The 13,852-nt window shown below is 33.2% G+C and overlaps 1 pseudogene across 1 annotated transcript; it reads left to right on the forward strand.

Annotated features, from left to right (window-relative positions):
- The first annotated feature begins 4,367 nt into the window (after positions 1-4,367).
- Positions 4,368-6,770, forward strand: LOC146900129 (transcription factor MYC2 pseudogene; annotated as a pseudogene). Its single transcript, XR_015022678.1, has one exon. The product of XR_015022678.1 is annotated as a transcription factor MYC2 pseudogene (transcript).
- The last annotated feature ends 7,082 nt before the right edge of the window (positions 6,771-13,852 follow it).

The following is a 13,852-nucleotide window of genomic DNA, read 5'->3' on the forward strand; positions in this document are numbered from 1 at the left end:
ATAACTTCATTCCTACCCCAAGGGTCAACTCCTAACACCTCATGCAACAAAGATCACAAAACCCTAAACAAGGTTGTCTGGTACTGAGTAGCTCGCGAGGCGAGCTCATTTACTCACGGTTGCGATTTCACAAATTGGACTACTCGCCGTTGCGAGTTCAGGTGCTCGCGAGGCGAGCTAGGTTCTGATAGCTCTCGGGTTCTTGACATTTTTCACCCAAAAATCCCATTTTTAACTTCCTTATACCCAGATTAAATCCAAAAACTTGCCTAATCATTCTTATAACTATTAAGGCACTCAAAACCATGTAAAACTTGGCCAAAAACATCAATTTACGAAATCATGATTTTCTACTAGGTTACTCACGGTGGCGAGCGATTTTGCTCGCGAGGCGAGCGATGAAGTTCATAGCTCGCGAGGTGAGTTAAGTTACTCGCCGTTGCGAGCGATGAATGTCAGCTCGGGCAGAATTCAGTTTTTTACAAACTTTCACCTAATCACATGGTTCGGTTCTGACCTTAAAACAGCTTCTAAATATCACCCTATTGATTATCTAAGGTTTGTACACAGTTTCTACATCAATCTAGCAATTTTTCATCATCTAATCATCAAATCTCTCTCAAAACCCTAATTCTTAATTCTCACAAAACTCAACCTACTTCATGTTAAACCTAATTATCAGAATCATAGACTTAATAAGATTGAAAGTTAGTCTCACCCTTACCTTAGAAAGATGAAAATCGCAGCTCTAGGTCTTCTCCTCTTCTCTTGTCTTTTTCTCCCTTTTTCACCGAAAACGTACATTCTGTGACCTTCTAACCTAACTCCTCTTATTTATATCTCTTCACCTAATTTATCTTATTTCCTCTTTCTACCACTAAATTTTCTAATTTCACAAAATAACCCCACAACTTAATATTTATTTTATTTCCAAAATCTTAATTTATTAAATAATAAAATAAGTCACAACATCTCATAACATCTCTAATAATCATATAACTCACATAAATCTTATAAATTACGCCAATCATAAAAATATAATCTAAAACTTATTAAAATAATTAAATAATCAAAACGGGCGTTACAACATACGTATAGGTAAGTCAAGCCTTGTCTTTCACTTCTCCCATTTTTCTCAAGATGAAGCAAAACAACTCTCATTCACTTCTCATGTACCTCTCTTGGCCTACTCTCATCATCCAACAAAACACTCAATCCTCCATTTCTTCTAAATAATTTTAGCATGCAATTGGATTCTAAAACCCGTAGGGCAAACCAAGAACTAATACAAGCATGATCTTCCTCTTTCCTTCCTCATTGAACCGAACTCTAACCTTTTCCCCCAATTTCCATTTTTTACACCTTGGTTGGTTTCAGTATGCATGTGACATTGGGTGTTGAATGTGATGTTTTGGATTGATAAGAACAAGGAGCAAGGATCAAGAAGGGTTTTTGAGCTGCTTGTTGGAACAAAATTGGTTTGTACAATTCCTCTGGAGTTTTGATGATAACAAAGTATTGAAGAACAATTAGATATGCTAATATATGTTCAAGTGTGCAGGACCATAGATTAAAATTAAGGTTTAATATGTATAAGAGCATCATAAACATAAGAGAAGTTAATAAACTACGGTAGAAGATGAACCAACATAAAGTTCTAGGTTTACGGTTTGGTTTGTGAAGGGTTTGTCACCAAGATGAACCAATAATCCCAAGGCGCTTTTTATTATTGTTATTTTAATTCAAATAAAAATCCCAACCTTTCTATCTCTCTTCTAATCATTCACAAAAGTTAATTGAATTCAACAACTCCCTATCGGAACGATACTCTTTATTACTACACCGGTAAACCGTGCACTTGCCGATTTACTACATCATACACCCTCACTAGTAACCGGTTACCAATTCTAAAAATTGGCAGAAAACATGATTTTTAGGTGGTAATCGGTTACACCCCCTGTGGTAACTGGTTACCCAATGGAAAAAACCCCAGAATCTCTTATGTAAAGGGCGTAACATGTTATGTATATATGTGACAATCGTTATCGTATATTTCTCTTTTAAACCTCCAAAATAAACCAATATAACAATGCATTAACCTGAGTGTATGATCTAATACTTTGACAGAATATTTAGGTGGGTGTGATATTAACTTGCATAGATTGGTTTAATACCTCTAATATGACTAGAACCTGATTAGATAGGTTTATTATGTATATGAAAATATGCTCAAATATAATTATATATATGTATATAATTAGTTAAGTCGAGGCCTAGGAAGCTCTAGATTATTCTGGATAGGATCCTTCCGAAAGGAGGTCCTTCATGACGACAAGAGGAGTTTCGGCTCTAGCCGAATACGATAGGAGTTTAGTCGGATAGCCAGAGAGATGTTTCGGGACTACTCCACCGGCTTTTGGTCTATATGGCAAGGTAATACACGCTAGGAGGGGGTGAATAGCGTTTTAAAAGTTTATCGAGTTTTTAGCGAAAACGTTTTTTTCGAAAACAAAGATGACTTATTGGATTTATGCTTGATTAAATGGAAATGACAAAAGTAATAAGACTATGCAATAATAATAAGATCCACTAGGAATTGAGAGATTAAAAGTAAAATCTTTATGCAGTCTATTGTTGATAATTCTCAAACAAAGTACGAAACTAGACAAATCTCAAACCAAACCTAAGAGAAATTAAACAACTATACTAATGAACACAAGGTATATGTGTTTGATAAATTGACACTAGATTGAACTAAAATGTGATCAATGTAGATTAAGAGAAAACCTAGTTCAATGAATTAAGTCAAATATAACAAGATGAAAAAAGATGACATTCAATTTTTATTCTAACAATTTATCAAACTAACATATACACAATTAAACGAAATCAAAGAGGAAAGGGAAGAGAAACGACACCGAGATATATAGTAGTTCACCCTTTCGTCCTCGCTTCGGGCTACATCTACTCTTCTTGATGGAAAACGTCTCCGCCAAGGACTTCCACTAGAATATGAATGTTTGATTACAATGTGATTACAAGAATTCCTTCAAAGGTGTTTTGAGTCTTTTTAGTGAGAAATTATGTAAATTGGTAAAACAAGACAACACGTGAATGATCAAGGATATGAAGAATGAAGATCAATGATTCTTAGAAGGTTTTTGAAGACAATACAAGTTGGGAAAAATTTATCTCAGGTTCTAAGACATTTCAAGATGGAAGAACGCTAAAAAAAAGGGACGAAAACAATAAAATTCACACTGGGGCTGCTACCCCGTGCACCCAACGCACGAGTCACGTGCCTATGTGCATGAGACAACCCTGCATGTGGTACCATGCACCTCGCGCATGGTTGCAGGTAGAAAATGTTGTTTGCTTGTTTTCCAAGTTGTTTTGGTGAAAAAAGCAAAGTTTTCATCTCCTAAACCCTAAGTAATGTTGTAATAGAAATAAAATCATTGCACACTATTTTATTCATTCATAAAGCTAGCAGTACAAAACAAGGGTCAAACATCAGAGCTTGAAGGCAGAGGATCTTCATCATCCTCTTGTTCTCATTAGGGTATGTTTTTATATTGTTTTGTAATGATGTTGATTACCAAGTGTAACTAAACCTCTCTTTATTAGGGTTCCATGATAAACCCTTTCTTATTTGTTGGATTCAATTAACAAAGTTTTTCATTCAGTTTATTGCTAAACCTTTCTTTATTAGGGTACCATGACAAACCTCTTCTTATTTGTTGGATTCAATTAATAAAGCTTTTCATTTAGTTTATGACTAAACCTCTTTATTAGAGTTCCATGATAAAACCCCTTCTTTTTGGAGATTCCAAATTTAGGGTTTATTTGGTTGGATGAATGTTTCCTAAAGGGTTACTATGAAAGTCAACTGTATGTGCAAAAAAAAAAAACCTAAATCTGGAATCTCCAAAAAAACATGTCTTATATATGTGCCACGTTGGATTGGTCACATGTGCAATCACTAACGGAAAAGTGAAACATTTGACAGAAATGACCACTATTAAACGGATTTTTTTTAGAGATATGAGACCAAATTAATTACAACAAATAAGTTGAGGGACCAATGATTCAATTAAGCCTAAATTAAATTCTTTTTATCACGTAAAAGATGATTTAGTTTTAGATATTCAGTAAAAGAATTAGTTGAGAGATTTTGTAGATTAGAATGAAGTAAAAAAGCCGTCATTTTCCAGTCAAAAACTCAAAAAATAGAAGCCGTCATTTTCCGGCCTATACGTGCAATTTAATCGGTGTGCCCTTTTTCCTCGAAACCTCTCACACACTCTTTCCCTAAACTCAACCCATTTCACTCCAAATAAATCCGCAACACATGCACCTCACTCATTAGTCATTAGCCTTATCCCTCTCTTTCTCTCTCTTTAGGGCGCAACAAATTCTATTTTTAACAAACTCCCACTCCCTCCGCCGCAACCAAACACCATTTCACTCTCATTTCTATTCTAACTCCATGGAATAATACAACACCTCCCACCACCACCACCACCACAAACAATATGAATAACATTTGGGACGACAACTCCTCCGTCATGGAAGCTTTCATGACCACCTCCGACCTCTCTAATTTCTGGCTTCCAACACCACATTCCGCAACTTCAACAACTGCACCACCAGTGCCTCCTCCATCACAACAGTCTATGTTCAATCAAGAGACTCTCCAACACCGTCTTCAAGCTCTTATCGAAGGAGCGAAAGAAAGCTGGACCTACGCGATTTTCTGGCAATCCTCTTATGATTACACCATGGCTACACCGCTGCTCGGCTGGGGTGATGGATATTACAAAGGGGAAGATGACAAAGGAAAAATGAAACGAGTCACGCCTCCAGAAGAACAGGCTCATCGTAGAAAGATTCTCCGTGAGCTTAATACGTTAATTTCAGGTGGTTCGTCTGTCTCAGATGATGCCGTTGAGGAAGATGTCACCGACACTGAGTGGTTTTTTCTCACGTCGATGACTCAATCCTTTGTCAACGGCACCGGATCACTGAGCCAGGCTTATTTCAATTCAACCCCGGTGTGGATCACCGGGGCTGAAAGGCTTACTAATTCTGTCTGTGAACGGGCCCGTGAAGCACGGGTCCATGGGTTTCAGACCTTGGTATGTATACCAACGTCTTCAAGCGGGGTGGTTGAGCTTGCTTCTACAGAAATGATTCCATACAACGCTGATCTAATGGAGAAGATTCGTGTTTTGTTTAATTTCAACAATCCTGAAACAGGTTCGTGGCCGTTGAATTCCATTACAACGAGCGAGAACGATCCTTCATCTGTCTGGCTCAATGATCTCTCCGCCTCTGCAGCTATGGAAATTCGAGATACCACCGTTAACACCGCCACCGTACCTGCTATGAACTCAACCATTTCTGCAAATGCAACAATCGGTAAATCATTACCGTTTGAAACAAATGGTTCAACCAGTACTCTAACGGAAACACCAACTGCAGTTAACTTTGCTCAGCGTCAGACTCAGAACAACCAGAACCAGAGCTTTTTTCTGAAGGAACTGAATTTTTCTGGTTCAATGAAACCAGAATCCGGGGAGATTCTGAGTTTCGGTGAAAGTAAGAAAAGTTCTTATATCACCGGAAATGGAACTTTCTTTTCTGGTCAGTCACAGTTCGTTGCCGGTGAAGAAAACAGAAAAAGAAAGTCTCCTGTATCCAGAAGCAGCATTGACGATGGAATGCTTTCGTTTACTTCCGGTGTAGTCTTACCGTCTTCAAATATGAAATCAAGCAGCCGAGGTGGAGGCGGAGATTCTGATCATTCAGATCTAGATGTTTCTGCTGTGAAGGAAGGAGAGAGTAGCAGGGTGGTTGAGCCAGGGAAGCGACCGAAGAAACGAGGTAGAAAACCGGCTAATGGAAGAGAAGAACCGTTGAATCATGTAGAAGCAGAGAGACAGAGAAGAGAAAAGCTTAACCAGAAATTCTACGCTCTACGCGCTGTGGTTCCAAATGTTTCCAAAATGGACAAAGCATCTCTGCTAGGCGATGCTATTTCTTATATAAACGAATTGAAATCGAAGCTACAAGGGCTGGAATCGTCAAAAGGTGAATTGGAGAAACAATTAGGTGCAACAAAGAAGGAACTAGAACATGTTGCAAGCAAAAATCAAAATCAAAATCCAATTCCATTAGATAAAGAAAAGGAGAAAACAACAAGCTCAACAAGCTCTTCTAAGTTAATTGACTTGGATATTGAAGTGAAGATTATGGGTTGGGATGCTATGATTAGGATTCAATGCAGCAAGAAGAATCATCCTGCGGCGAAGTTGATGGCGGCGTTGAAAGACTTAGACTTGGATGTTAATCATGCTAGTGTGTCTGTTGTGAATGATTTGATGATTCAACAAGCTTCTGTTAACATGGGAAGTCGATTTTACACACAAGAACAACTTTTGTCTCTTCTTTCTTCCAAAATTGGTGATGCACAAGGAGATTGAATTTTCTGGAATTTTTTTGTCAAGTTATTATGTTCCTTTTTCTTAGTTATATTTTTTAGCTAGTACTAGTACTTTTTGTTAGCTTATTTTAGATTTTTGAGTTATTTTTATTGGCTATGTAATATGGAGTTGTAGAATTAGGGAACATCTTTTCTTCATGTCTGCTGGAGAAAGAAATGTAGTAGCTAAAGTGAACTATTTTTGTTTTATCATATTATTATCTGTGTTGAGTGAGTGTATATATATGTTTCTCAATTACCATAAACGTGAATTCAACTTGATAAATTTTATGGATTATTGATATGATTATTAACTATTAAGGTTATGAGATGAGTCCTTCATTTCTTTCCAAATCAGTCTTGTGATACCATGTGTGTGATTCATATGTGATATTGGTTTGTTTGTGGATGCTGCTTCTTGGGGGTGTATGTTATGTGATGGAAATGAATTGAGCAATTTTTGTTCTGAAATTTTTTATCAGAGTTTTCTATGTGTTTTGGTTATTTGATCTATTGTTGGAAGAGTTTTAATCTTTGTGTGGTTGATTGTGTGAAGGAATAGAGACAAAACAAATAATGAGGCGAGGAAAACGTGTTTAGAAACAAATTGATTTTTGATTAGAATATTATATCACTATCTTGGATAAGGACATAAACCCTGCTGTACATAGACAAGTGGGTGGGTTCAATATTAAGCATGTGAAAAATACACACCCCAACAAAGTTTATGGTCCCTACTTAGTTAGTGATGGTGGTTCATTTCATTTAATATATTGAGTGTTACTTTGCGACATTTTTTATGGTTTTGGTGTCCTCTATTAGACCTCTAGTTTATTTTTTTTTCCTGTTCAAGTATAATGCTATCTAAAGGTTTGACCCTACCAACTTGCCAATGAAAATATACTCCGACATGCATGGTAGTATTATAGGAAAAAAAAGAAGGTATGCAATTTTCCTTGACACAAAGTAACCCAATTTAGATGTGTAGTGTACAAGGCTCTTGCCGTATATGTGTCAATTGAAACCCAACCAACGGATATGCACCAATTTGAATATGTTAAGGAAAATCAATAACCACTCATAAGTTCAACTCAAAAGATAAAAGAACGTCGAGACATTTGATATGTTGGAGTAAAGACTTGAATTCACAATTCTTGACTTCTCTGCATGTAGAGAGTATGAATTTCGTGGCTGGACTCTTTAAATAAAAAAAGAAACAGATCACCAGTACAAAAGGAGTGACTTTTAACATGGAGGAATGTCAAATGTCTCCATCATATACCTATATGCACCTATCAGCCATAGATTTAACAATAAAGATGTAAGTGGATATGAGGATTTAACAATAAAGATGTAAGTGGATATGAGGAAGGAATAGCAACATACTTACCCATGTGTTGTGCTCTATAAGTTATTTACATTGGTTATGTTAAATTTCAATGACTTTACTTTTCATAAGTGGAATGTTATTTGAACAACTAAAATTTGACAATGGTATAAAAATATATCATTTATAATTGTATCTATACATCATATAAATACGTTATTGGACAACTAAATGATTGTTCAAATAACATTGTGACTCCTTCAACATTTACATTCATTCAATAAGCTCTTCTTAGTTGTTTCTCTTTGAATCACCAAACAACCAACGACTGCCACACCATTTTTAGCAGCTCTACATATAAAAGCATGGGACATCACATAAGGATCAATTATACTGTTATTATCTATAACATTTGCTCCATATTTTATATTAATCACTTGCTATAATTAAACCCATTTCAAACATTAATTAAGAGAGAATCTTAATTTAGATCCATCTGGTTGGTAAAGATTTAGTTCAGATCCTACGAAGACCTGAATCTTATTTCATATTTCAATGTGAATTGATAAAATTTATTCTTTACCATTGAAAAAAAATTCACTTGGGGTCCATTTGTTTCAAGTTTACTAAATTTATTCTTAAAAATGGTATTTTTGGAAATATAAAGAAGGATGTTTTATTTCAAAACATTTTAAAAAGAGATGTTTGGTTAGTGTTTATTTATTCTCATGAACTATTATAATATGAAGGTTAATGATTAGTTACACAATAATTTATTCCCGTCTTGATAGGAACTTCTATTCCAACCATTTTCTATGGGAATATTTTTCTTTCCTAGAATTTTTTTATATCCACGAATAAAATTTAATAAACTTGTAACAAACATTGGAATGTTTATTTCTATCATTTTATTCCCATGAATATACAAATATAACTTTAAATAAACACACCTTTGGAATATTTGTTTTAAGTTTACTAGATTTATTCGCACGAATAATCTTTACACGAAATTTTTTGGGACTATAAGGATGACAAACTTTTTTTTTTTTGGGTACATAAGGATAAGGATGACAATTTTATTACAACGTATACTTGTAAATTGAAGCTTGGTTAACATAATAATATTCGTGGCAACCTTTAGTTTGTAATAGAAAGGTTAATATGTAGCTACATTTTCCTTTAAAAAAATGTAGCTACATTTAAATTTATTTCCATCTTTAAGGAAACTTTATTCCCACCATTTTCTTTAAAAAATAATTCATATTACATTTTTTTGGGATCAAGTAGCTTGATAGCTAAAAATTCATCTCTTAATATAAATAAAGGGGGAATTTGAGGTTTAAATTCCAACCTTACATATTGTCATGTCCCTGCTAACTGAGAAATGTTTACGGAGACTTTTCTATTATGTTTTATACGCAGAAATAAACTTGTAACAAATACAAAAATACATGTTTCTATCATTTTATTATCAAGAATATACAACGATAACTTGAAACAAACAGACCGTAATGTAATAACACTATGCTTATTTTTACAAATCATAATGGTAAAGTCCAATAACAGAAATGTCACTGCGATTCACCACCACTGTCATCAACACCTACGATAATAAAAATTGGAAAAGTTTGAAATTATATAATTGATGAATGCCCAGTTTTGGAGAGGAAGTCACGCTTATTAAATCTAAATTACATAATACTAATAAAGTAACAAATCAATGGTCCATGGTGAAACAAAATTATTTGTCCCATGCTAGCCACCATTAATTGATCTATATCTATGATAGACAAATTTAACATTGGTGCGTTAAATAATAAAGGACTCAAAACTTCAAAAATGGGGTGCTATATATATAGAGTACGTAATGTAGGATTGTTTGAAACAAACACGGAATCTGGAGCTACCCTTTTAAGTTGGAGTTATCCTTTTGCCAACAATTTATGCTAAGTCATAAATGGTATTTTCTCAATTGCATGACTTTGCTACTTCAATTATAGTTGCATAATGGTTCGTTGGTATTTTAGAATGTTTGGATGCGTAGTGAATCTATTCATTCAGTGAATCCATGTGAATAATGTGGATGTCCTTAATTGCTTTTGGTCGGGTCTAGTCTTGTCCATTTCCTTTTCTATATGGTGAGATGGTGTATACATTTAAGTTATAATTAACATTTTAATTTATGTAACACTCATATTTCCTTATATTTATGCAAATATATGATTTGAGTGATGTATTGGTTTAAAATTAACCGTACATATATGCTCTTATTCTTCAGCACTTACTCAAGTAATTAATAAAAAATGTCGCCAATTTATATTAAACAAGACAACCAATAAATTTTACTACTTTTTTAATATAGTAATTTATCTTTGTCAATAAAAAAACAGTAATATATCTTTTTCTTACAATAGTCTTGACTATTTAATATTTTATTTTATATATTTATTTCCTTGCGATAAATAATTTAAGGTAATATTGACAAAACAACATAATAATCTATTGAATTTTGGGAATGAGAGATAAATAGAAACAATTTTTTCCTTCGAAAACAACAGTTAAAGGGAAGGAGGGAGTATAAATTTACACTGCAACACAATTCAATGGCTGATTTTTCATAACCATATACCTCATAATAACATTATCATCCACGTAGCACTCCTGAAGCTTCTCTTATAACATTACTCCCTCCGATTTAAACTATAAATCATTTGGACCATTTCAGAGGTATTAAGAAAATATAAATAATTTTGTATGAAAAAGTGAAATTATAAGTTGTTTTACAAAATTATTGCAAAAAAGATAAATTAAATAATTAAAAGAAAAAGAGATTAATAAACAATTATGGATATAATAGAAAAACAACATTAATTTTTATTGATATTGTAAAAAGTCTTATAATTTAAGATAATTTTTTTTTTCTTTCCAAAACAACTTCTAACATGAGACGGAAAGAGTATTACATTCTACATGGTGACTGATTGGTATCATGAGTTCAAAATTCAAGAGGTGTCTCGGACTCCATTTCATTTTATCAAATTAACTGTGGATGGTAATTTTTATGGCCATTCATGGATTAAAGAAAATTGCTATTGACACATATACAAAGGCTGAGACACACATATAAAAGACGAAAATACCCCTTCTGCAGTTAACTGTCGAGGAAAAATAAACTCGGCTGCAGTTAACTACCGAGGAAAATCTCGGTAGTTAACTACCGAGGAAAATGAAAACCCAAATTATCATACAGATAGCAAACTGCAAGTCATCATCACTTTCATCACTATATGAAACAAGGCCAGTTTGGGCAACTTCACTTGCCTTATCAGCTATGCCATTCAATGGTTGTACTGGTTCTAAAGGCTTACTCTTATCATTCACAGAAGTTATTCCTGCTTTTGAAACTTCGGTATTTCCTTCATCCAACTTGGCTTTTTTAGCTTGAGGCTTGACTTTTATAATCATGCTTAATGGGCGACAGGCTGGATTCTTCTTTCCAGTAGCAGGTTTTTCTTCCTGCCAGAGAAAACAGGTTGAATGACAAACAGAAAAATAGTAACAGCTGCAATACACATCTCTATTGTAACAAGTTAGTTTTATCTGTTAATCAAATCTTCAAGAATTCACTCTGAACTTCATCTTCGACCTCATGCTTCAATACTTCAATCAAGCCCAAGGACAGATCCAAAGGTTTTATATTGGGGCAATACTTATTTAAATGAGTTTGTAAAATAAAAATATATCGATTTTCAACCAACATAAGGTTGGTCGGAGTGTAAACTAGATTCGTTTCTCTTAAGCACGGTCGCGGATTTGAGCTTTGTAGAAGGAAAAATATGGTTGAGAAAGGAGGCCCCAGCTCTTTGGGTCAGTATCAGAGAAAACAGTGTAAACCAAGGAAGATGATGATGATAATTTGGGTTTTCATTTTCCTCGGTAGTTAACTACCGAGGTTTTCCTTGGTAGTTAACTGCAGCCGGTTTAGTTCCTCGGCAAACTACCGAGGGGTATTTTCGTCTTTTACATGTGTGTCTCAGCCTTTGTATATGTGTCAACAGCAATTTTCTGGATTAAAATCCTCACATGTAAAAAAAAAAGGGTTAATATGTGTTTACCCCCCTGTAATTTGGGCGAGTTCCGGTTTTCCCCCCTGTAAAAAATTTTGTTAAAATTCAGACCCTGTAATTTGAAGATTCCGTCGAAAACCCCCTGGTCGAATCTGGCACACGCCAGGTGCTGATGTGGCGTGCCACGTCACATTTTTATGATGACGTGGCACGCTGACTGTATAATTATTTTTTTTTATATTGTACACGTGGCATTTTTATTTTTTTATTAAAAAAATATTATTTTTAATTAAAAAAATAATTTTTAAAATTTTTTTTAAAAAAAAAAACGAAAAAAATTCTTAACAAATAAAAAAAATGAAAAAATTCTGAAAAAATTAATAAAAATGAAAACAAAAATCTGGAAAATTTTAAAAATAAAAAATAAAATCTGGAAAATTTTAAAAAAATGAAAACATTCGGAAAAAAATTAATAAATTTCAAAAAATTCATATTTCCAGATTTTTTTCAATACCGGAAAAATTAAAAAAATTCATTTTTTTTCGGAAAGTACTTGTCTTTCAACCGTATAACATGATTTACATACCGGTGTCAATCAATATACATTGTATCCTGTTATTCGGACATGATTTTTATAAATATGATTAATCTTGAAAATTTTGAAAATGATCAATTTTGTAATTTTTGAAAAAAGATTAATCAGCTCTTTGGGACTGGTTGTTTCTTTTCAAAGATGTCCTCAATTTTCAATACAAATAAAACATGTAATACATCGTAAATATTAAAAAAAATTCCAGATTGCTTTTATTTTTCAAAAAAGAAGTTTTTCAAATTTTCTCAACAAAAAAAATCTTGAAAATATTTTTATTTTTAAAAATCTGTGTACAAATTTATTTAAAAATTTAGGAAAATTCAGATTTTTTTTCAATTTTTTTTTACGATGTGTTACAAATTTGAGAATATTTTCTAATATTTAAAAATTGAGGATAAAAACAATCTGGAAATTATTTGTATTGAAAATTGAGGACATTTTTGAAAAGTACTTTCTGAAAAAATGAATTTTTTTCATTTTTCCGGTATTGAAAAAAATCTGGAAATATGAATTTTTCGAAATTTATTAATTTTTTCCAGAATGTTTTCATTTTTTTAATTTTTCTAGATTTTATTTTTTATTTTTAAAATTTTCCAGATTTTTTTTCATTTTTATTAATTTTTTCGGTATTTTTTCATTTTTTTTTGTTAAAAATTTTTTCCGTTTTTTTTAGAAATTTTTTTTTAAAATTTTTTTTAATTAAAAATAATATTTTTTTAATAAAAAAATAAAAAATGCCACGTGTACAATATAAAAAATAAAATAATTATACAGTCAGCGTGCCACGTCATCATAAAAATGTGACGTGGCACGCCACATCAGCACCTGGCGTGTGCCAGATTCGACCAGGGGGTTTTCGACGGAATCTTCAAATTACAGGGTCTGAATTTTAACAAAATTTTTTACAGGGGGAAAACCGGAACTCGCCCAAATTACAGGGGGGTAAACACATATTAACCCAAAAAAAAATGGTGAAATAATGTGAATAAGCCATAAAAAAACATGTATGCTATTTATTATATATACAGAAAAGGCTAAAATATGGTTTTAGTCCATGCAAATATGCCTCGTTTTGGTTTTAGTCCATGTAAATATTTTTTGTTGTTTTTGGTCCCTGCAAAATTTTTTATTTTTTAAATATTTTGCAGGGACCAAAAACGACAAAATAGGTTCAGCCATCATGTGCCACATATGCAAATCATCACAAAAGTAGGGTCATGGACTATTTTCAAAAACAAAATATTTTGCAGGGACCAAAAACAACAAAAAAAATTTACATGGACTAAAATCAAAACGAGACATATTTGCATGGACTAAAACCATATTTTAGCCTACAGAAAATTACGATTGAGTGAAAGGAAAACAAACAACAAATATGCCGT

The sequence above is a fragment of the Medicago sativa genome, chromosome 8, assembly GCF_051527215.1.
Source record: "Medicago sativa cultivar Bolivia chromosome 8, Bolivia_mono, whole genome shotgun sequence".
In the NCBI taxonomy this organism is placed as follows: domain Eukaryota; kingdom Viridiplantae; phylum Streptophyta; class Magnoliopsida; order Fabales; family Fabaceae; genus Medicago; species Medicago sativa.